Source organism: Anomaloglossus baeobatrachus, chromosome 4 (assembly GCF_048569485.1).
Source record: "Anomaloglossus baeobatrachus isolate aAnoBae1 chromosome 4, aAnoBae1.hap1, whole genome shotgun sequence".
NCBI classification, from domain to species: Eukaryota; Metazoa; Chordata; class Amphibia; order Anura; family Aromobatidae; genus Anomaloglossus; species Anomaloglossus baeobatrachus.
In genome coordinates, this window is record NC_134356.1 from 389,965,757 (window position 1) to 389,989,071 (window position 23,315).

General features: G+C 42.2%; 1 protein-coding gene across 2 annotated transcripts in view; it reads left to right on the forward strand.

Moving 5' to 3' along the window:
* The window catches only part of FAM107B (family with sequence similarity 107 member B), a 156,733-nt gene that overhangs the window by 23,611 nt on the left and 109,807 nt on the right, over positions 1 to 23,315 (forward strand). The gene's annotated exons all lie outside the window — the stretch shown is intronic.

The following is a 23,315-nucleotide window of genomic DNA, read 5'->3' on the forward strand; positions in this document are numbered from 1 at the left end:
ATTAGGGTCAACATAAAAGTACTTTATATTTGTCTGAATTTAGTAACAAAGCAACAATGTTATGGCTATTCTTGAGTAATGGGCATATATAAGTGTTAGTGTGATAGAACATGAGTTTTCTAGTATACGCTGTTCCTTTCAGAATCATGGCTAAGAATAGCTGACTTCAAGTCTACTGTCTGTAACACAAATAAACTTGCACGTCAGTCAAAATTAAAACTTTGTGAGTGCGATTGTTAAATCCTGTATTACGTTAATTGGTCATCATTACTGTGACAAAAACGCTATAATAACCATTTTAGCACAAAATGTAATTTTTATTCATTTGAGGCTTCTTTTCACGCAAGCAGTGATATCATCAGAATTCTTTGCATGTCTCACTTAAGGGTCCTTTACACGGACTGGCCAAGTGTCCATGAGAAAGCTGATCAGTGTCAAAATTGGCAGCAATTATCCAAAGAACATGTAAAACGCTTATTTATTAAGTGATCTCATCTTTTATGCCGTCTAAAATCTAAGCACTGGCGAATGGGCGCCTTCTGTAAACGGGATGTGCTGCTGACAATTTTTGAAAACTATATTGGGTGGAATGATATTGTTAAGAATTGTTTGTCTTCATGCTATTTGCATCGGCTGTGTAAAATGGCATAAAATGAGCATGGATCACTTTATATTAATAGTTACCTCTCATTATGGGCAAAAATCTGAGTACAGATGTTTATATGCTGCATTTTATGAATAGTATGGTGAAAGATCCGGTTTTGTGTTTTCAGTATTGATATTAAAGGGTTATTCCCATCTTCAAGAGCCTATCCCAATATGTAGTAGGTGTAATAATAGTAGTAAAATTAGCAAATATGTCCAATTACAAATGTAGTATAGTTTTCTGATATAGCCATGTATCTTTTCTCATGTTCGGGGCATTGCAGAACCTTGAATATCCATGGTTACAACCATGCATATAGCGACAGTTAGTCACTAGTGGTCGGAACCATGGATACCTAAGGTCCTGCAATGCCCTGAACATGAGGTAAGCGATATAGTGATTCAGGAGAACTATTCTACATTTCTACTTAGAGATATTTGCTAATATTATTATTATTATTATTATTATTATTATTACACCTACTACATATTGGATAGGATGTTCGAGATGGGAATACCCATTTAAAGCAATGCTAAAAAGAAAATATACTGTACTAAGAAAGATGCGTGCTATCCACAATGCTGTTTTCATACACAGTATATTATAACAAAAAATACCCCTATTTTACCAATTTGATGTTGCAGAATTTCTTTACGTTTCTGCACCTATTATGTAAATGAGGTTACTTGCATTTTTTGCTTTCATTTTAGTGTGTCATTTCTTTTTAGATGCGTTTTTATCGCTTTTTGACTTTGGAGTTTTTTTCTCTTGTTAATATTTTATGGTTTAAAGAGGTTATCCGCTACTTTTACGTTGGTAATCTATCTTTAGGATAGGTCATCAATGTCTGATTGGCTGGGGTCCAATACCCCGCACCCCCGCCGATCAGCTGTTCTTGGTGCCGGCAGCAGGCGACTGGAAATGGTCAGTTCCGGATCTAGCCCATCTTTTCATAGCTGCTGAGGCGAGGTACTGGACATCCACCTTGATTTGAACTGAGCATTTACAGATGACTCCTACCACAACCGAAACCGAGAGCAGCTGATCGGTGTGGGTGCCCGATGTCGTACTCCGGCCGATCAGACATTGATGACCTATCCTAAGGATAGGCCATCATTGTAACAGCAGTGGACAATCTCTTTATATAAAGCTGCTTTGTTTTTGATACTTCCTGGTATTTGGCTTTGACAAAACTTTATGGATGATATACTTTTGTGTGGATTACATATGTTTCTGATGCATTTCTGCAGCAGAAGCGTATTAAAAACGCATGTGCATTTAATACCTGTATTTTTTGCATATGATGAAAAAAACTACACATAAAACTCGGTGTACTCACAAGAAGAGATTGCGGATTGAAAATATGCACCACAGGTCAGGTTTACGCAGAGTAAAAAAGAAGCACAGTGGGTAGGAGATTTCTATGCATACCATTCACTTTGCTGGAACTATTAGATGTTGCTTTTTTGACCCGTTGAAAATAAGCAGGGTCAAGAAATTCTCTAAAAACTCCTTGTGGTTACACAGCCTCATATCTACCACTTGAGAGTGACCTGTTGCCACTGTCACAAGCAGTTGGGCAAGATTATGGGTTTTTTTTAAGTTTTAGGTGACGAAAAAAAAGACTTCCCTCATCAATAAAACATAATTGGTGTGGATTTTAGCTTATAGACTTGTGGTGCTCAGATTATCCCATCCATTAAAAGAAGGGAATGTCCCTTGAAATAGTATGGCAATGGTCAGAAATACAAAGTATACTGCACACTGCCTCAAATGGTGCCATTGATATTGGGAAACAATCAGTTTATACTAAAAGTAGTAATAATGCACTTAAACGATACAAATTCTATAAGACATGGTACACAGCTGTAATATACATTGCTCCATACGTAGGTGGTATGCTGTAAAACAAGCCTGTGTGACCACAACTTTACTCAAACAGCAATAAGCTACGTTATGGAAGCACGAGAAGAATTTACAACTTGTTTTATCTTGCAGTCAGCTACACTCATGTTCTTGGCATTGGGTGTGTGTAATCTCTAAGGGTTTGGTAGGGAAACAGCCTGCATTACTTTTACGTTGTAAATTTACACAGTGGCTTGCTGTACTTTACAGTTTACAATGCACTATTTACTTTTGCTTCATTACATGACATAACCTTGCTACTGTTAGTTCATTACCCTCCTCGTTCTACTGCACAACTAACATGAGAAATGGAGTCTGCGGTATAATTGACAAGTTTTTTAAAAATAGCGTTCTATAATTTGTGAGGTTTGTATGCAGCCGCATCAGAAAACACTTTACCTTGTTCTTAGATTCCATATAGGACAATTTTTTAGTGATACTATTGTTAGGCTATGTGTGCACCTTGCGTAACTTCATGTATTTATACTGCATATTGCACTGCAATGTAAATGCATGCATCCTGCGTCCCCAGCACGATCTATGAAGATCTATGTTGCGTTTGAGAGCGCAGTGATTTGCATGCTGAAATTTTGATCCAAATCGCTGAGCTCAAAAAAGCAACAGGTCACTTCTTTTGTGCGCTTTGGATGCTGCTCCGACTCTGTCTATGGTGGGAGCAGCGTCCAGAGCGCATGAAATCGGCATCTATTCTGCAGACACACTGCATCCATTACGCAGTGTTTCTGCAGCGATTTGAAGCACACATGCACTGCCAAATCGCTGCAGATTTTTCAGCATGGACACTACACAATGTGTGCACATAGCCTAAGTGGGATTGTAAAAGTATTCTCCCTGGGACTATTTATTCCAAGCGAACATTCGTCTTTATTCACACATTATAGGATCAGTACTCAGATTGCAAAACTCTCTTCTGACCTGAACTGACGTATATGAGGACGTTAGCTCAGATCAGAAGATCGGTGGGGTACTGCGATCAGAGCACGGACACATCATGGACAGGTGAACTCGGAACAGACGAATACTGTCACAATTTACTTTCTCATGGTGACAATCCCCATCAATATGGATACTATATAAAGTGGTTTGCCTGTTGTGGAGGACATAGAGCATATATCTAGTATATTAATGACCATTTATTTCAATAGACCATATACCGATATGGATCATTCCTCTGCAAATCAGCCGATCACTGTACTCACTGCTATGTAACAAGAGATTGTGGCTGATTCATCTTTGCTTTTGTTCACTTTTTGGCTAGTTTTGTGTGTGTTGTGCTTGTTTTGTTTGTACAAGAGACATCATTTCATTTGAGGGTTTTTTAAAGCAAGTTTTTTTATATGTTCATCTTTTTTTTTCTTTTAGTTTACCATTATGGTTCAGGCTTTTTAGATATTTTTGGCTTATTCATCATTACGATTTTTCAAAAAGTCACAAAATATTTGTGCATATAGACTCCCATTTCCCTGGAATGATTCTATGTACATCCCAAATTTTTTTTGCAACAGTTTGCGAAACATGCGATTTTTTGCATTAAAAAGACACAAAAAAAGTCAAAAACAGAAATAAAAATTCCTAAAGATGATGATTAACTATAATCTGTTAATATCTTAAACGTTTTGTTATATTATACAATAGGTGGTTACCACCACACTAGAAGTCTGTGGTGACGTACAGCCGTACACACTGATTGAACATGTAATAACCACTATATTCAATCAGGTTTTTAAATAAGCATTTCTATCTTTTTCTTTTTATGTTATATCCATATAAAATATGTGGGTTTTGCGATCGCAATTATCATGAAAAGAAGGCCTCATCACTCGCTGATGACATGGATAGAATTCACATCTAAATGAATGGGCAATTTGACTACCTCTCAACAGAAAATATAAGGGCCCCTTTCTTAAAGTAGATGTAAGTCTAATATACACAAGAAAAAAGAGAAAGCACTCCTTGTGTGTAATTAGTAGCTAAAAAGTGAATAAACGTGGTCGGGTAAAGTACCCACTCACCTATTCATGTTGTGCTGAACAGGCACAACGCTGAATGAAAACTTGATAGTATGCACCTCCAATACACTGCTGATGTAGTAGGCTCTCCTCACCTCCGTTCCGAAATATTCTCCAGCCCCAAGTCTTGTACCTCTATGGGTGCATCAATCCAATAGATCGTTTCCCAACTTCGAGCATGGAACAATCCAGGGACATCAACGGAGGGGTAGAGTAGAATGTATCACCTCCATATAGAAGCGACCCCAGCTCATCTTTCACTACCTGCAAGTCACTGACAATCGCTCCTTCTACCCGGCAATTACTAGCCAGCTGGCACACCTGACCACTGCTGCTAGACCGCCCGCTCCACCAAATGCTGGGAGCTGAATGGACATGTACAAATCAGAAAAAAATGGGCCTCCAAATGTTGCGCTACAGGTCAGGAGTAAACCAGAAAAAACTTATAAAAATAATATAAAATTATTTATTAGCACTCTAAAAAACATACTGTATAACAGCACTACGCATTATGGAGGTCTGCCTCCTCCCTCAGCTGCAAGTTCTAATAAATTATTTTTATTCTATTTTTATGATTTTTTTCTGGTTTACTTCTAAAGCGCAAGACTTTTCTCTGATCTGTGCATAATATACACTTATGATAGTCTTTTCAGGAAAGAACGGGGGTCATTGCCGCACTAATCACCAATGCCAGTAAGGGATTATTGATCCAGGTCCTTTATTGCATGAACATATACAAGTCTACACGTTTTAGGGGTCTCTGCCCCCTTCCTCAGGACAGTATATAACAGACAGGAACAATATACTTATAATATACAATATAGGTATATTGTTCCTGTCTGTTATATACTGTCCTGAGGAAGGGGGCAGAGACCCCTGAAATGCGTAGACTTGTAAATGTTCATGCAATAAAGGACCTGGATCAATAATCCCTTACTGGCATTGGTGATTAACGCGGCAATGGTCCTCGTTCTTTCCTGAAAAGACTATCTTGATTTCTGCTGGGCTGTGGCTTTCACCTCCTGTGACTAAGCGATTCGGGTGTTGTAACCTTTCACAACACTTTTAGGTGAGTGCAATTTAAATTTTTTTTCCTTGTTTTCAATCTGGTAAGACCCTATTGCGCCCTTCTCTCCACAGTTCCTGACATTTTAATATACACTTATGGCATAATTTGGGGATATATGGGGGTACAAGATAGAAATATCCTTATTATTACAGAATAATACAGAAATGTATTATAATCTGTCTGCAGAAATTTTGCTGAGTCATTTCCCATTCAGTACACTTCCTTTTATATCTTGGCACCAGCACCGGATCGATAAGTCATAATAATTTACTTTTGGCTAGATCTCTCCTGGAAAGTGATAAACCATGTTAATCTACAGTACCGTTAAATTAATGTAACAAATATAGATGACTGCAGATGACTGTATATTGCTCATTTTTGATGGTGGAACAGACTGCATAAGTTCTAGTGATCCAATTCATTTAGCCAGGTTTGATATTCAGAAATGTTAGGTGATCTTAGTAGCTCTCAATGCAGTTTTTTTTCACAATGCCCCCAGCCATCTCAATTCAGTCATTGTACATGTCTATTCATATGGAGAAGGGGCAGATTAGGGGTTTCAGGATCTAGATGCCATAACAATCATAAAGGGGTTATCCAGCTTTAGCACAAAAGTTTGCAGTGACTCTATTGCCGGCATCACACGGAACGATATATCGGGCGATATGTCGTCGGGGTCACGTCGTTAGTGACGCACATCCGGCATCGTCAGACATATCGTACCATGTGACACCTCGGAATGACTGTGAATGAGCAAAAATACTCACCTTATTGTTGCTCATTGACATGTCGTTCATTTTTAAAAAGTTGGTCCTCCTTGTGTGCTCCGGTTGTTCGTCGTTCCCGAGGCAGCACACATCGCTCCGTGTGACACCTCGGGAACGACGAACACAGCTTACCTGCGTCCCGCCGGCAATGTGGAAGGAAGGAGGTGGGCGGACGTTCCTCTCCCTTCAGGAAGAAGGTGTTCGCCGCCCACAGCGATGTCACCCAGTAGGTAAGTGCATATGACGGGGTTAACGACTTTGTGCGCCACGGGCAACTAATTGCCCATGACGCACAAACGATGGGGGCGAGTACGATCACTCGTGTGATCACACGATAGACCATCCCGTGTGACGCTGGCATATGTGACTACAGACTTTTAAATCCTCACAGTGAGCAAGAATGCAATATACATACCCCATTCCGACTAGACATTCACAACTTCCCTCAATTCACTTGTATTGAGCAGGGCCATGCACGTCTAGTTGGAATGTGGCCAGAAGTATAGATATTGCATACTATCAGTTACATGACCGCCCAATCGTGGCACCGGCACTAGAGAATCCTGACAGCATCCACTGTGCACCCTGTGAAGATTCACAAGTCTGTAGTCAGATAAAGTGACTGAAGACTTTCACGTAAATCCTGGACAACCCTTTAAAAACTCTTAAAAACTTTTTATAGTTACACCTTGGCTGATCTTGTCTGATCTGATGGTTATCTATTATACTATTAGTAACTGACTTGATTAAAGGCCCCGTCACACTAAGCAACATCGCTAGCAACATCGCTGCTAACGAACAACTTTTGTGACGTTGCTAGCGATGTTGCTGTGTGTGACATCCAGCAACAACCTGGCCCCTGCTGTGAGGTCGTTGGTTGTTGCTGAATGTCCTGGGCCATTTTTTAGTTGTTGCTGTCCCGCTGTGAAGCACAGATCGCTGTGTGTGACAGCGAGACAGCAACAACTAAATGTGCAGGCAGCAGGAGCCGGCTTCTGCGGAGGCTGGTAACCACAGTAAACATCGGGTAACCAAGAAGCTCTGTCCTTGGTTACCTGATATTTACCTTTGTTACCAGCCTCCGCCGCTCTCACTGTCAGTGCCGGCTCCTGCTCTGTGCACATGTAGCTGCAGGACACATCGGGTTAATTAACCCGATGTGTGCTGTAGCTAGGAGAGCAGGGAGCCAGCGCTAAGCATTGTGCGCTGCTTCCTGCTCTGTGCACATGTAGCTGCAGCACACATCGGGTAATTAACCCGATGTGTGCTGTAACTAGGAGAGCAAGGAGCCAGCGCTAAGCATTGTGCGCTGCTCCCTGCTCTGTGCACATTTAGCTGCAGCACACATCGGGTAATTAACCCGATGTGTGCTGTAACTAGGAGAGCAGGGAGCCAGCGCTCAGTGTGCGCTGCTCCCTGTTCTTTGCACGTGTAGCTACGTGCGCTGGTAACCAAGGTAAATATCGGGTTGGTTACCCGATATTTACCTTAGTTACCAAGCGCAGCATCTTCCACGTGGCGCTGGGGGCTGGTCACTGGTTGCTGGTGAGCTCACCAGCAACTCGTGTAGCCACGCTCCAGCGATCCCTGCCAGGTCAGGTTGCTGGTGGGATCGCTGGAGCGTCGCAGTGTGACATCTCACCAGCAACCTCCTAGCAACTTACCAGAGATCCCTATCGTTGTTGGGATCGCTGGTAAGTTGCTTAGTGTGACTGGACCTTAAGAAGCAGGATCTACTGTAGTTAGTTTGATTAACTTCATATATAGTCAATATTAATTCAGAAAAGAATAAATTGCTGCAGCTACTGAAAGCAGAGACTGCATTACATTTGACTGATATACAATAGATTACACTTGGTCATCCCTCTGAGGGTAGCTATACATTTCATTCTATCCAAACTGAGATGACGCCCTGTGGATTTATTCAGTTGTCACTGAGGCCTATTAGTGTGTTCTTTACATGACACTACAGGAAATCAGAGACCATCAGGGGTAATCTTGCTAAAAACAATTATTACAGATCACTATTAAACACCGCTTTCCCAAAAATAAGACCTACCCCAAAAATAAGCCCTATCATGGTTTTACAGGATTTTTGGAGTATGCATAGAAAAAAAAATAAGACGTGCTGAAAATAAGCCCTAGCCTATCTTTACAAGCAAAAAATAGTATAAGACCCTGTCTTATTTTCAAAGAAACACGGTAGCATGAATGTCCAAACTGTGGTCTGAGACATTTGCACCAGATGATTGCTAGAACAAAATGTAACACTTGGAAAGTGTTGTAGAATGAAGCTGAGGGGAAAAGCACACACAATAGGGTAACCCTATTTAAGGAGGAGAGCAAAAAAACTAAAAAGTGTTGCCCACCCAGGGGATTGTACGGTGCCCCTTTTTGACTTTCCACTTATTGCTGCCTCATGGCTAGGGGGTGCCCCCAGGTAAAAATCACCATATTGAGAATAAAAGTATTTTTAAGATAGGCTGCGTGGATGGAAAAGAGTCTCTTGCTGCAAGGTATAGGTAGTACTATGAGGGTTCTTCTATTCAGACTATGTGTTTCAGCACCATACCAGCAACTTTTTCAAGTCATAAAAAGCTAACAACTGTCGTATTTCTATGACTTAAAAAGATGCCGTTACAATATGGCAATGGAGAGTCTGAATAAGGAAAATCTTATTGGATAGTATTGTGTATCCTTGACTCCTGGTATCGCTTCCCAATAGTTGCTGGTCGCTCTATTTTTTTGGATCTGCTATAATTGCACAAACCCCTAAAAACAAATCATATTATACTGTAATTTCTTTTTGTTAAATACATTGTACAATATCCAATCACGTACTGCCTACAGCTGAAAACAATCTGATACATTGAATCATACATCTGTCATGATGTACTAGAGTAATTTACTTGGGATCTCACAAATCTTGTTACATGTGCTCAAAACAATTACAGTAATGCAATACTGGCAATATGCCAAAGTCCACCCTGCTATATCCATATTAAAAGCTTTATTTCTAACAATACTTTATATAGGTTTATCCATATATATTCGACTGTGACACTATTTACATGGTAATATCATTGTGATCAGGAAAAACAGAAACTTTGGTGTAGTTCAGATAATGACATGATTCCATGGATCTAATCATTAATGGTTGGTTAAAAGAGATCTCCAACTGATGATATTGTATGATAGCTAAAATTGCTTGTGTGTAAAATGAGGTTTGTGTCCAAATAGTGTAATTTGGCCCCATTCATTAATTCTGGTGTTGTACATGCCGGCCATAATGAAGAGGTGTGGTGGATAGATGCGCCTAATTTATTGAAAGGCGGACACCACTTTCTACAAGTTATGTGAGTCTCCAACAGGAATGTATTGACGTCAAAAACTAGAGTACATTCTCAGTAAAATTTACACAAAATTTTGATGAATCTGATCAGTGGATTTAGCCATACCCCTTCCCTCCCCAGCTTGGCTAATTTTGGCGCTACTCACCTTGATTGGTTACATGAAATGAAAACACCAAGAGTTGCGAAATGTTTCCGCAAATTCTCATTGCACAAATATTTTGTGACTTATAAAGGTGTTTTACACCATAATTCTGGTAAATAACACTTAAATAAATTGGTGTCTTTGTATTTTTTATGATAGGTTAGCGCAAAGAGTTTCTTAAGGTACCGTCACACTAAGCGACGCTCCACCAGCAACCTGACCTGGCAGGGATCGCTGGAGCGTCTCTACACGGGTTGCTGGTGAGCTGTCACACAGGCAGATCTCACCAGCAACCAGTGACCAGCCCCCAGCCAGCAGCGACGCAAGGAAGCGATGCTGCGTTTGGTAACTAAGGTAAATATCGGGTAACCAACTCGATATTTACCTTGGTTACCAGCACACACCACTTAGCGCTGGCTCCCTGCACTCCTAGCCACAGTACACATCGGGTTAATTACCCGATGTGTAGTCTGGCTATGTGTGCAGGGAGCAGGGAGCAGGGAGCCGGCACTCGCCGCGTGAGAGCGGCGGACGCTGGTAACGAAGGTAAATATCGGGTAACCAAGGAAAGGGCTTCTTGGTTACCCGATATTTACATTGGTTACCAGCGTCCGCAGAAGCCGGCTCCCTGCTCACTGCACATTCAGTTGTTGCTCTCTCGCTGTCACACACAGCGATGTGTGCTTCACAGCGGGAGAGCAACAACTAAAAAATAGTCCAGGACATTCAGCAACAACCAGCGACCTCACAGCAGGGGCAAGGTTGTTGCTGGATGTCACACACAGCAACATCGCTAGCAACATCGCTGCTACATCCCAAAAGTCGTGCCTCAGCAGCGATGTCGCTAGCGATGTTGCTTAGTGAGATGTGGCCTTTACATGGGGCAATATTTACCTAAATGATCATTCTCTAATGTAAACATGCCCAATGATCGAAATTATAACTCATTCAGGAGCAGACACATTGGTGCAACAGGGGTCCCATAGGTAAGGGGCCTACTTCTACCTTCAAAGTGGCAAGCAGCTTTTGTCAGAGACACATAAGAAGTGCATTTTGATGAATTATTGGACTGCTATTGGCCTCCATCCTGTTCTTCCATAAGGGTCCTCTTCTACCGCTGAACTCATTGGTTTTAGATTACAAATTTTAAGGTGATATAACGATCATTATTTGTAGTTTGTATAAAACTATTTCTATAGCTATCAGGTAATAACAACGTCTAACATAGAACCCTAACTTAAAATGTCAAATTTTATTAAATAAATTTAAAGTGATCAAAAACCACAAATTACTAGTATCATATTACTAGGTGGACAGTAGGGAGGAAGGAAGCAAAGTCCCTACAATACACACTCCCTCCTGTGACCTACCTGGCAGCGGAGGTCAGCACCCTAGATGCATGATATAGCACCCCTACTCACCGACGACTGTCCCTAGCCTTACCATGTAAACCCCTGCAAAAAGAAATTAATAAAGTGATAGCAATAAAGTGCTAAAAGTGCAATTAGCTGGCTTCACAATAAACCTCTATCAATACTGTAAGAGGTCACAAAAACCAAACAGTTCTCAGTTAGAATACACATGTCATTAAGGACAGTCCCAGATAATGCTGCTTAGTCTCCATTGCCTCATGCCTCAACGCATTTCCCCAAAATCTGGTTCATCAGGGTCTTATTGTTGCTCACGGTGGCTAGATAGACCACTAGGCAGCAGACATGCTGCTAGATGTGTATCGATCACATCTAGCAGCAGGCTAGATGCCTATTGGGCTATCTAGCCACCGTGAGCAACAATCAGCCTCCTGATGAACCAGTGTATTGTAGGGACTTTGCTTCCTTCCTCCCTACTGTGCACCTAGTAATATGGTACTAGTAATTTGTGGGTTTTGATCATTTTAAATTAATTTAATAAAATTTGACATTTCAAGTTAGGGTTCTATGTTAGACGTAGTTTGTATAAAACTCCTCATTTTATATAACACATATAACCATATTGTTGTCATTATTCCACAATGTGATACTCGGTTTGAAGTTGGAAAATTGTGTCTTTCATTTAAAAGGTTTAGACTCTTGGTAGCTGAACATTTAAGATGTCCCAGGCATGAGGTCTGTTATCAATACTTGTCATCATCATGAACTGTGGCCTATGGCATTCACATCATCATAGGTCATCCAGTGCTTAGAGCAATCAGTGTTCCTGAAAAAGGCAACTTTAGCTTTGTGAGTGATTAGATGCATACTGACAGAATAGTAAAAGCAGTTCACAGGTCACTCTGTTTACCTGACCCATGCCACAATACGCACACTAACAGGCATCTGAAAAGAAGTAGGTTATTGGGCTCTGATGTGCAGAGCAAAATAAGCTCCAACTGGGAAATATCACAGATATAGATGTAGATAGTTATCCGATATACAGTCATCATGGCTATAGGTACAGAGGCGTCATCCAGCTGCATTCTGTGACTGGAAAGAATTACAAGTTTATTTCACTTTTAAAGAGAACCTGTCAGCTGATTCATGCTGTCCAAACCACAGGAGCATGAATCAAAGCCTGGCTGTACGATCAAAACCAGATATATTTTCTAAAAATATAGTACAAAGATCCAGGACTACAGGGAGAGACGAGACTAGTCCATGTCCACCCTTGGCCGGCTTTTCTCAACTTCACTGTAGGTGATTGATAGGTCTCTCGCTATGGGTGTTTTACAGAAAAATATACTTGGGTGCAACTGTACATCCAGGCTCTGATTCATGCTAATGTGGTTTAGACAGCAGAAATCATCTGACATGTTCCCACTAGTGTTATATATGCACTAAATTTATTATCCATCTATCATTCAAAATGTAGCATTCTTTATCTAAGGATTTGAAATGGTTAAAAGTGATATTTAGAAGAATTATCCAAGGATCAGAGGCATAGCTAGGGGTTCAGCTCAGGTGGGGGGGGGGGGCGAAACTTCTGAGTGGGCTCCTAACCACGTAACCATATTTACACTATGGTGTTGCACCCTAAGTGCTTGTGCAGACGACCGTATTTTCGTTCCGAGTGCAATCCAACAAAACACTGGATCATACTTGGACCATTGTTATATCCAATGAGGCAGTGCACATGTTTGATTTTGTCCTCCGACCCAATGGTTCGAGAAAAAAAAAAAGTCACATGAATGCGCGCACTAATACAATCAAGTGTAGCGGCAGGGCCGTAATTGGCGTTCATGCTACCATAAGCACTTAAATTGATCACGCCCCCTACTGGTAAGGCAGTCTAATGCCTCAGATGTCTGTGTTTCACGTACATGTTCTATTCGTGATTTTTCACAGATACAACACGTACCCATTATAGCCTTTGGGGCAGTTCACATATCCATGTTTTTTCATGGACTGTATGGCCATGCAAAATTCACGGAGACATATCTGTTTTTTGCAGTACGGCTGTATTTTTAGTTTTTGTGTTGTCCATGTATATGAACAATGGCCAGCATACTGACCCTAAGATTATCTATTTTCAAGTTTAGTACAGTGGTGAATTGCAGAGGTCACTTCTACCCCAACATACACTTGTGTTGCATGAACCTACAGCCCCTGGTATCACCTTGTAAATGGTAATGAAAGATGGAGTTGAAACATTTAGAGAACACATGTAAATTACATTTTGGTAGATTTGTTTTCAATATGTTTTTGGATCTGTTATTCTGAGCAGATTTGTAGGTGTCTCAGGACCCGGATTTCCACCGACCTGCTCAGAATGAAAAGGCCTAAAACAAACATAACAATCTCCCAAAAGTTTACTAAGGGTACCTTCACACTTTATCGATGCAGCAGCGATCCGACCAGCGATCTGACCTGGTTAGGATCGCTGCTACATCGCTACATGGTCGCTGGTGAGCTGTCAAACAGGCAGATCTCACCAGCGACCAGTGACCAGCCCCCAGCCAGCAGCGACGTGCAAGCGACGCTGCGCTTGCACGGAGCCGGCGTCTGGAAGCTGCGGACACTGGTAACTATTGTAAACATCGGGTATGGTTACCCGATGTTTACATTAGTTACCAGCGCACACCGCTTAGCTTAGCGCTGGCTCCTTGCTCTCCTAGCTACAGTACACATCGGGTTAATTAACCCGATGTGTACAGCAGCTACATGTGCAGAGAGCCGGAGCCGGCAGCACAGGCAGCGTGAGAGCTGCGGAGGCTGGTAACTAAGGTAAATATCGGGTAACCACCTTGGTTACCCGATGTTTATCTTGGTTACAGCTTACCGCAGCTGCCAGACGCCGGCTCCTGCTCCCTTCTCGCTTCATTTGTCGCTCTCTCGCTGTCACACACAGCGATCTGTGTGTCACAGCAGGAGAGCGCCTTTGAAGAAAACGAACCAGGGCTGTGTGTAACGAGCAGCGATCTCGCAGCAGGGGCCAGATCGCTGCTCAGTGTCACAGACAGCGAGATCGCTAATGAGGTCACTGCTGCGTCACAAAAAGCGTGACTCAGCAGCGATCTCGGCAGCGAGCTCGCTGTGTGTGAAGCACCCCTAAGGCTATTTTCAGATAGTGTATAGTGTTTGAACCTACGCTTAGTGGCTCTGTTGGGACTTGTATCCAAAGCAAAACAGGATTCTGGAGACTGTACTGACGGCCCCATTCACAGTAATGGTGCAGACAGAGTCATAGTGTGATGTCAGATATCATTTTCATCCATATAACCATAGCTCAGGCGGGCAGCAAGACACAAACTTTATGTGACTGCAGACTGACGAATTGTACAGCGTGTGGAGTGCACACTATCATGATTCCCCGTGCGAGCTGGCGGTCACATGACCTCACCTCATACATGTGATTTGCATACTAATGGTCACGATCCATGCTAAATTCAGCTGGCTTCCCTCAATTCCCCTTTATTAAGAAAAGCTGAACACATTTAGACGGCACGTGATTGCAAATATGGAAATTGCACACACGAGGTCACCACTTATCTGCATCAGAAAATCATAATAGCGTGCACACCACAAACGGTCACGATTTGGCAGTCAAATAAAGCGAATGCAGACTCTTGTTAAAAGTCTGGACAACCTCTCTCAGGACATTGACAGTATGTTTGGTCTCGTTGCGATGCTGCAAAATAAATTTGGAGCCAATTAGACACTTCCTTGATCGTCTTACGGATGAAAATAATATCCGACACTGCACACAGTGACTCAATTAACATCATTATAGTCAGTGACCCCATTACCATCTACTCCCAAATGTTGTTTTTCAGGGGTTCAGACGTACACTACCGTTCAAACATTTGGGGTCACCCAGACAATTTTGTCTTTTCCATGAAAAATCATACATTTATTTATCAAATGAGTTGCATAATGAATAGGAAATATAGTCCAGACATTGATAGGTTAGAAATAATGATTTTTACTTGAAATAATGATTTTCTCCTTCAAACTTAAAGAATGCTCCCTTTGCAGCAATTCCAGGTTTGCAGACCTTTGGCATTCTAGCTGTTAATTTACTGAGGTAATCTGGAGATATTTCACTCCATGCTTCCAAAAGCCCTTCCCACAAGTTGGATTGGTTAATTGAGCACTTTGTGCGTACCATAAGGTCAAGCTGCTCTCACAACAGCTCAATAGGGTTGAGATCTGGTGACTGGGCTGGCCACTCCATTACAGATAGAATACCAGCTGCCTGCTTCTTCCCTAAATAGTTCATGCATAATTTGGAGGTGTGCTTTGGGTCATTGTCTTGTTGTAGGATGAAATTGGCTCCAATCAAGCACTGTCCACAGGGTATGGCATGGCATTGCAAAATGGTGTGATAGCCTTCCTTATTCAAAATCCCTTTTACCTTATACAAAATTCCCACTTGACCAGCACCAAAGAAACCCCAGACCATCAAATTACCTCCACCATGCTTGACAGATGGCGTCAGGCACTGTTCCACCATCTTTTCAGTTGTTCTGTGTGATCCAAACACCTCAAACTTCAATTTGTTTATTCATAACACTTTTTTCTAAACTTCCTCTGTCCAATATCTATGTTCTTTTGCCCATATTAATCTTTTCCTTTTATTAGCCAGTCTCAGATATGGCTTTTTCTTTGCCACTCTGCCCTGAATGACAGCATCCCGGAGTCGCCTCTTCACTGTAAACGTTGACACTGGCATTTTGCAGGTACTATTTAATGAAGCTGCCAGTTCAGGACCTGTGAGGCATCGATTTCTCAAACTAGAGACTCTAATGTAGTTGTTTTGTTTCTCAGTTGTGCAGCGGGGCCTCCCACTTCTCTTTCTACTTTGGTTAGAGCCTGTTTGGGCTCTCCTCTGAAGGGCGTAGTACACACCGTCGTAGGAAATCTTAATTTCTAAGAACAAGAATAGACTTTCACTCGAGTTTCACATGAAAGTTCTGTTTTTCTGGCCATTTTGAGAGTTTAATGGAACCAACAACTTTATTGCTCCAGATTCTCAACTAACTCAAAGGAAGGTCAGTTTTATAGATTCTCTAATCAGCAAAACTGTTTTAAGCTGTGCTAACTTACTTGCACAAGGTTTTTCAAGGGATTTCTAAACATCCATTAGCCTTGTAACACAGTTGGCAAAGTCAAAGTACGATTAGAACACTGGAGTTGTGGTTGTTGGATATGAGCCTCTACACATCTATGTAGACATTGCATTGAAAACCAGACATTTGCAGCTAGAATAGTTATTTACCACATTAACAATGTATAGTGTATTTATGTTTAATTTAATGTTAGCTTCATTGAAAAAAATGTGCTTTTATTTCAAAAATAAGGATATAGCCAAGTGACCCTAAACTTTTGAACTGTAGTGTACATCCCAAGGGAGCTACTGAATGAATGCTCAAACCCTTTGTGAACATAGCCTTAAGGTGGTGTCACCTTATCAGCATCGCTGCTGCGTCGTTACATGGTTGCTGGTGAGCTGTCAAACAGGCAGATCTCATCAGCGACCAGTGACCAGCCCCCAGCCAGCAGCGATGCGTGGAAGCGTAACTAAGGTAAATATCGGGTAACCAAGGAAAGCACTTCTCTTGGTTACCCGATATTTACTTTAGTTACTAGCGTCCGCCGCTCTCACGCTGCCAGTGACGACTCCCTGTTCCCTGCACTCCTAGCCAGAGTACACATCAGATTAATTACCCGATGTGTACTCCAGCTACGTATGCAGGGAGCAGGGAGCCGACACTGGCAGCGTGAGGGCGGCGGACGCTAGTAACTAAGGTAAATATCGGGTAACCAAGGAAAGGGCTTCTTGGTTACCCGATGTTTACCGTGGTTACAGCTTACTGCAGGCTGCCAGAAGCTGTTTCCGTGCTCGCTTCAGTTCGTCGCTCTCTCGATGTCAAACACAGCGATTCGTGCTTCACAACGGGAGAGCAACGTCCAAAAAATGAAGCAGGACATTCAGCAACGACCGGGGACCTCACAGCAGGGGCCATGTCGTTGCTGGATGTCACACACAGCGACGGGATGCCGCTGCTACATTACAGAAAATAGTGACTTAGCAGCGACGTCGTGGTCGTCGTCGCTATGTGTGACACCACCTTTAGTCTTCATCATGCATGTACACAAAAAAGGCCGTCAATCACCCGATGCACGAGCTTTCGTCCATTCAGTGAAATAAGTTATAAGATTGCTGCTTAAATATCATTGTTCTCGGCAGCAGATAGTCCTGCATAAATATGTGCTGCTGAAAACAATGTCATAATATGTGCACAGAAGGATTTTAACCCCTTAACGACTGCGGGCTATACTGGTACGTCCTAAGTGGTCGTAGTGTAATCACAGGAGGCTGCTGCGGGCAGCTGCTGGTGATCCACATACATATCAGCTGATTTGAACAGCTGACATGTGTGCCTCGCAGGCATGAGTGGATCCGCGATCTGCCTGTGCCTGTTAACCCCTTAAACCGTCATGTCAAAATGTGACATTGCGTTTTAAATCCATGTCGTGATAAATCTTCACTTACCCAGCTCCGTTGGCGGCGCTGGGACGTAATCACTTGGAGCCGATGGTTGTCATGGTAGCACAGGGTCATGCGATAACTCTTGTAGCTAGCATGAGTCACTTCCTGTTTCACCCGGCCAAGTGATGCCAGTGACAAGAGGTGTTTCTGGAAATAAATCAGCGATCAGACTACTGATGCTTATAGGCCCCTAGGGCCTATATGCTGTCCATACAACATATTGTACCTGCAGTATGAACAATGGCCTCCACACTGTCCACATCTTCCACGCTCCTCCCCACTCTGCCCTCTCTCCATACTGTGTGCCCCCTTTCCCCCCATACAGTCTGCATATTGTGCCCTCACGGTATCACTCGTATACTGCGCTTCTCATACTGTGCCCTTACAGCATCCCATAATGTGCTGTCACTTTGTATACTGAGTGAACACCCCTATTCCCCTATTCCCCCTCCCACACTTTACTGTAAAAGTTCCTCACATCTTCAGCTCCACGGTGGAGCCTTATCCCTCATCTTCACCTCTTTTGTTGTGCTCTCACACCATGCACCCCCATATCCCACACACCCTGCACCTCTACATCCCTCAAATCTTACAATATCGTCTACAGACCCTGCACCTCAATATCCCACACACCCTGCAAACCAATATACCACACACCCTCCCCCCAATATGCCAGACAGCCTGCCCCCCAATATGCAACACAGCCTGCACCTCCATATCCCTTACAAATTACACTCCCATATCACCTATACAGCCTCCACAGGAATATCCATACACCCGCCACCCCAATATCACACACAGCCTGCACCCAAATATCCCAAACAGCCTGTCCCCAATATCCCCTACAGACCCTGCAAACCAATGTGCCACACACCCTGCACATCAATATCCCACAGACCCTGCACCTCACTATCCCACACACCCTATACCCCAATATCCACACACCCTACCCCCAATATCCGATACAGACCCTGCACCTCAATATCCCACAAAGCCCTGCACCCCAATATCCACACAGCCTGCACCTCCATATCACTTACACTTTACACTCCCATATCCTCTACAGAGCCTGCACCCCCATATTCCACACACTCTGTCCCCTGTCTCACACAATCTGCACCCCATCTTACACACTACCTCCCATATACCACGCAACTTGCACCCCCCTTACACCTCTCACAAATACCCCTCTGTCACGGTCTGCACCCCTCATATGCCACTCTCCCTGCACCCCTATGTCTGCATGTTCTCTCATTACCTGTCACATGTGTCCATATCTCCTCCAGCTTCTCATTTACACCCTGCCCCCTCTGCTCCCCTTGTAGCTACGCTACTGCCAAGACTATAATATAGATGTATGCAGTAAATGAGCGATTTAAAGTGCTAATTAGGCAATATTGTTAGGTGTGTGACTGTTCATCGCTATCCAAGGGAAACCAAAAAACCTGCAGGGCATCAAACACATGAAGGAAAGTCCACCATGCAGTCCATAATTTCCTTAAAATCACTGATAACATTTATTTAATTGATTCTAGATAAGTTAATGCAAAGACAGACAGAAAAAAGAGCAGGACAAAACCAATAAGTTTCAAACTTAGACATTTTTACTTATTGTAATGATCTTAAATAGATTAAAAACGTTATCAGTGGATTTTAAGAAAACTGTTTTATGTGGTGGTCTTTACTTTACCTGTATGATACAGATGACCTATCCTTAGGAATAGGATCAGTCATCATTATGTGATAGGTGGAGATTTGACATCCGGCAGTCACACAATCAATTATTATCAGATAAATTGGAACTGAGCTGCTTGATCGAAGAAAGCCCATTACACAGTGTATGGCACTATGGTGTTCCAGCTATGTAGATTTTTACATCTGGCTACAGTGATCGGTGGGATTGCTGGGTATTGAATCCCCACCAATCTGATATTGATCACTTATCTCAAGAATAGTTTATTAATATCATAGCCCTGGACTTTTCACCAAATTTTTCATGTTAAACTCTTAACATTTAATAGTAGTAGTAGTTGCAAAGCTGAATAGAACTTTTTTCTTTTTTTAATATTGCCTCTGTTGTAGAGATATTAACATTCAAAGTATTTGGCAACTAATTAGTTAAGTTTTGTTAAGTCAAAATTGGTGTTATCAGATAGTTTTTCCTTCTTCCCCCTTTATGATGCTGATCAATCATAAGTGGAGCTGTTTTCTCCGTGTGTATGAGATATATGACATTTATTATTTCCTGGACTAACCTCCTGCATGATTAGAAAGCTCAGATGATTAAAACCTTTTAGGTAATGTCTGGGGTGGTGGGAGGGGCAACAAAGCTGAGTTTAGCTGTGTCACAATACAAACCCTTTTATCAGTTCTCCTTATGTTCTAGCACAGTCACCTCTGCTATACTGCCCCTCTCTCACACTGTCTTTTTGGAAATGTGTCAGTAATCAGACATGCTCAGGCAACTTCTACTTTCTCTACAGTCATGGCCAAAAGTTTTGAGAATGACACCAAAATTATATTTTCACATGATCTGTTGCCCTCTGTTTTTTAATTGTGTTTGGCTGATGTTTACATCACATACAGAAATATAATTGCAATCATATTATGAGTACCAAAAGGTTATATTGACAGTTAGAATGAGTTAATGCAGCAAGTCAATATTTGCAGTGTTGACCCTTCTTCTTCAGGACCTCTGCAATTCTCCCTGGCATGCTCTCAATCAACTTCTGGATCAAATCCTGACTGATAGCTGTCCATTCTTGCATAAGCAATGCTTGCATTTTGCCAGAATTTGTTGGTTTTTGTTTGTCCACCCATCTCTTGATGATTGCCCACAAGTTCTCAATGGGATTAAGATCTGGGGCCAAAATCTCTATGTTTTGTTCCATGAGCCATTTAATGATCACCTTTGCTTTATGGCAAGGTGCTCCATCATGCTGGAAAAGGCATTGTTGGGCGCCAAACTGCTCTTGGACAGTTGGGAGAAGTTGCTCTTGGAGGACATTCTGGTATCATTCTTTATTCATGGCTGTGTTTTTAGGCAAGACTGTGAGTGAGCTGATTCCCTTGGCTGAGAAGCAACCCCACACATGAATCGTTTCAGGATGCTTAACAGTTGGCATGAGACAAGACTGGTGGTAGCACTCACCTCTTCTTCTCCTAATAAGCTGTTTTCCAGATGTCCCAAACAATCGAAAAGGCGATTCATCTGAGAAAATGACTTTACCCCAGTCCTCAGCAGTCCACTCCCTGTACCTTTTGCAGAATATCAGTCGGTCCCTGATGTTTTTTCTGGAGAGAAGTGGCTTCTTTGCTGCCCTCCTTGAAACCAGGCCTTGCTCAAGCAGTCTCCGCCTCACAGTGCGTGCAGAAGCACTCACACCAGCCTACTACGATACTCTTCCCTGTTAGGCCATTTTTGTGCAGAGCAATGATGGCTGCACGTGTTTCTTTAGAGATAACCATGGTTAACTGAAGAGAAACAATAATACCAAGCACCAGCCTCCTTTTAAAGTGTCCAGTGGTGTCATTCTTACTTAATCATGACTGATTGATCGCCAGCCCTGTCCTCAGAGAGAAGCTCTGCGTCACTGATGTGTGTAGGTGCTCGGAGGTAAAATACAGCAAAAAACAAGGAATAACCCCGGCACACTACTACTCCCAAAGAATAAGAGTCAAATGGCTTTTCATATGCAAATTTTTCTTTATTGATCAAAAATTGAATCAGTAGAGTGTGTAATATGATTCGTCCGAACAAGTCGACGTTTCACAGGACAGGATATCCACACACAGACCGCACGCCCGGCTCCAGCACCTGTTTGATTTGGCCACAGACTCCTCCGGTCCTACCGGTGATATTATACAATTGGCTACTCCATTAGGCAGAACCTGGACCTAGTGATTGTTTGTATACAGACATTCTGAGTGAATCATCCTACTCGTTTATTGAGGTGTGGACTCTACTGCTCTTCTACCACAGCTCTATTCACATAAGCATTATATACCAACAGTATACCTACGGTATCCATATCGCTGGTCCCATGGAACCCCAATATATCTGTGCATACCACTGAAAACGTAGTGTGCCTACTCTGTCTTACTGGATCCCAACCTAGTCTACCTTGTGCCACCACATTGGCTATGGTCGTTGAGCCTACAGAATCCCTTCCATGGTCATAGATCTTTATATACATAGCAAACGTCTGACATACCGACAGTCAACATATTGATGCTCCCACGGAATTTGTTTACAGTATATTACTGACGCAGTGTGCACGCGTATATTGCTGAGAGTGTATCTTATATGATTCTATACTAGCATATTATTATGATAATGTCCGGTCTGACGAAGGCTTCAGGCCGAAACGTTGACTTGTTCGGACGAATCATATTACACACTCTACTGATTCAATTTTTGATCAATAAAGAAAAATTTGCATATGAAAAGCCATTTGACTCTTATTCTTTGGGAGTAGTAGTGTGCCGGGGTTATTCCTTGTTTCTCATCAACACCCACACCTGTGTTAATGGAAAAATCACTAAAACAATGTTAGCTGCTCCTTTTAAGGCAGGAATGCAATGATGTTGAAATGTGTTTTGGGGGTTAAAGTTCATTTTCTTAGCCAATATTGACTTTGCAAGTAATTGCTGTTAAGCTGTTCACTCTTTATGACATTCTGGAGTATATGCAAATTGCCATTAGAAAAACTTAAGCAGTAGACTTTGTAAAAATTAATATTTGTAGCATTCTCAAAACATTTGGCCATTCTCAAAACATTTGGCCATGACTGTACAGTGAGACCAGAACAAGGTGTCATTATATCTCATACAGGAATAGCCCAAAACAGGCAGGTTACTCCTGTGTGAGATGTAATGAGTAATGACAGCTCTGATCTTACTGTAGAGTGATTACAAGTTGCCTGACCATAGCAGACTTAATAGTGATTTTGTCTCATAGAACTCAACTCTAAGCTATGGTTTGGGCGTGTTTTCTTTTTCTGCTGTTTTGCTACCTGCTTACTTTTTTTTGAAGGCAGCTCTGAAGGCCAAAAGACGCGGCAAGCTGTCCAAAGGAATCTTGTTCCTGCCAGACAATGCCTCCGCTCAATACTGCACAAGCGACCACGGCAAACCTGGCAGAACTGGGCTTCCAGCTGGTTGACCACCCACCTTATTCACCAGATCTAGCTCCCTCCGACTATCATCTGTTTCCAAACCTGAAGAAATACCTCAAGGGTGCAAAATTTCACACCATTTCTGGTGCCATGGCTGCTATGGATGCCTAATTTGAGGCACAACCGCAATCGTTTTTGCTACACTTACAGAACTTGGAATACTTATGTAAGAAGTGTGTTGACATCAGTGGAGAGTATTTGGAATAAATGTAAAATTTTATCATCCTATCTCGTTTCTTTCTGGGTAAAGCCAAAGAC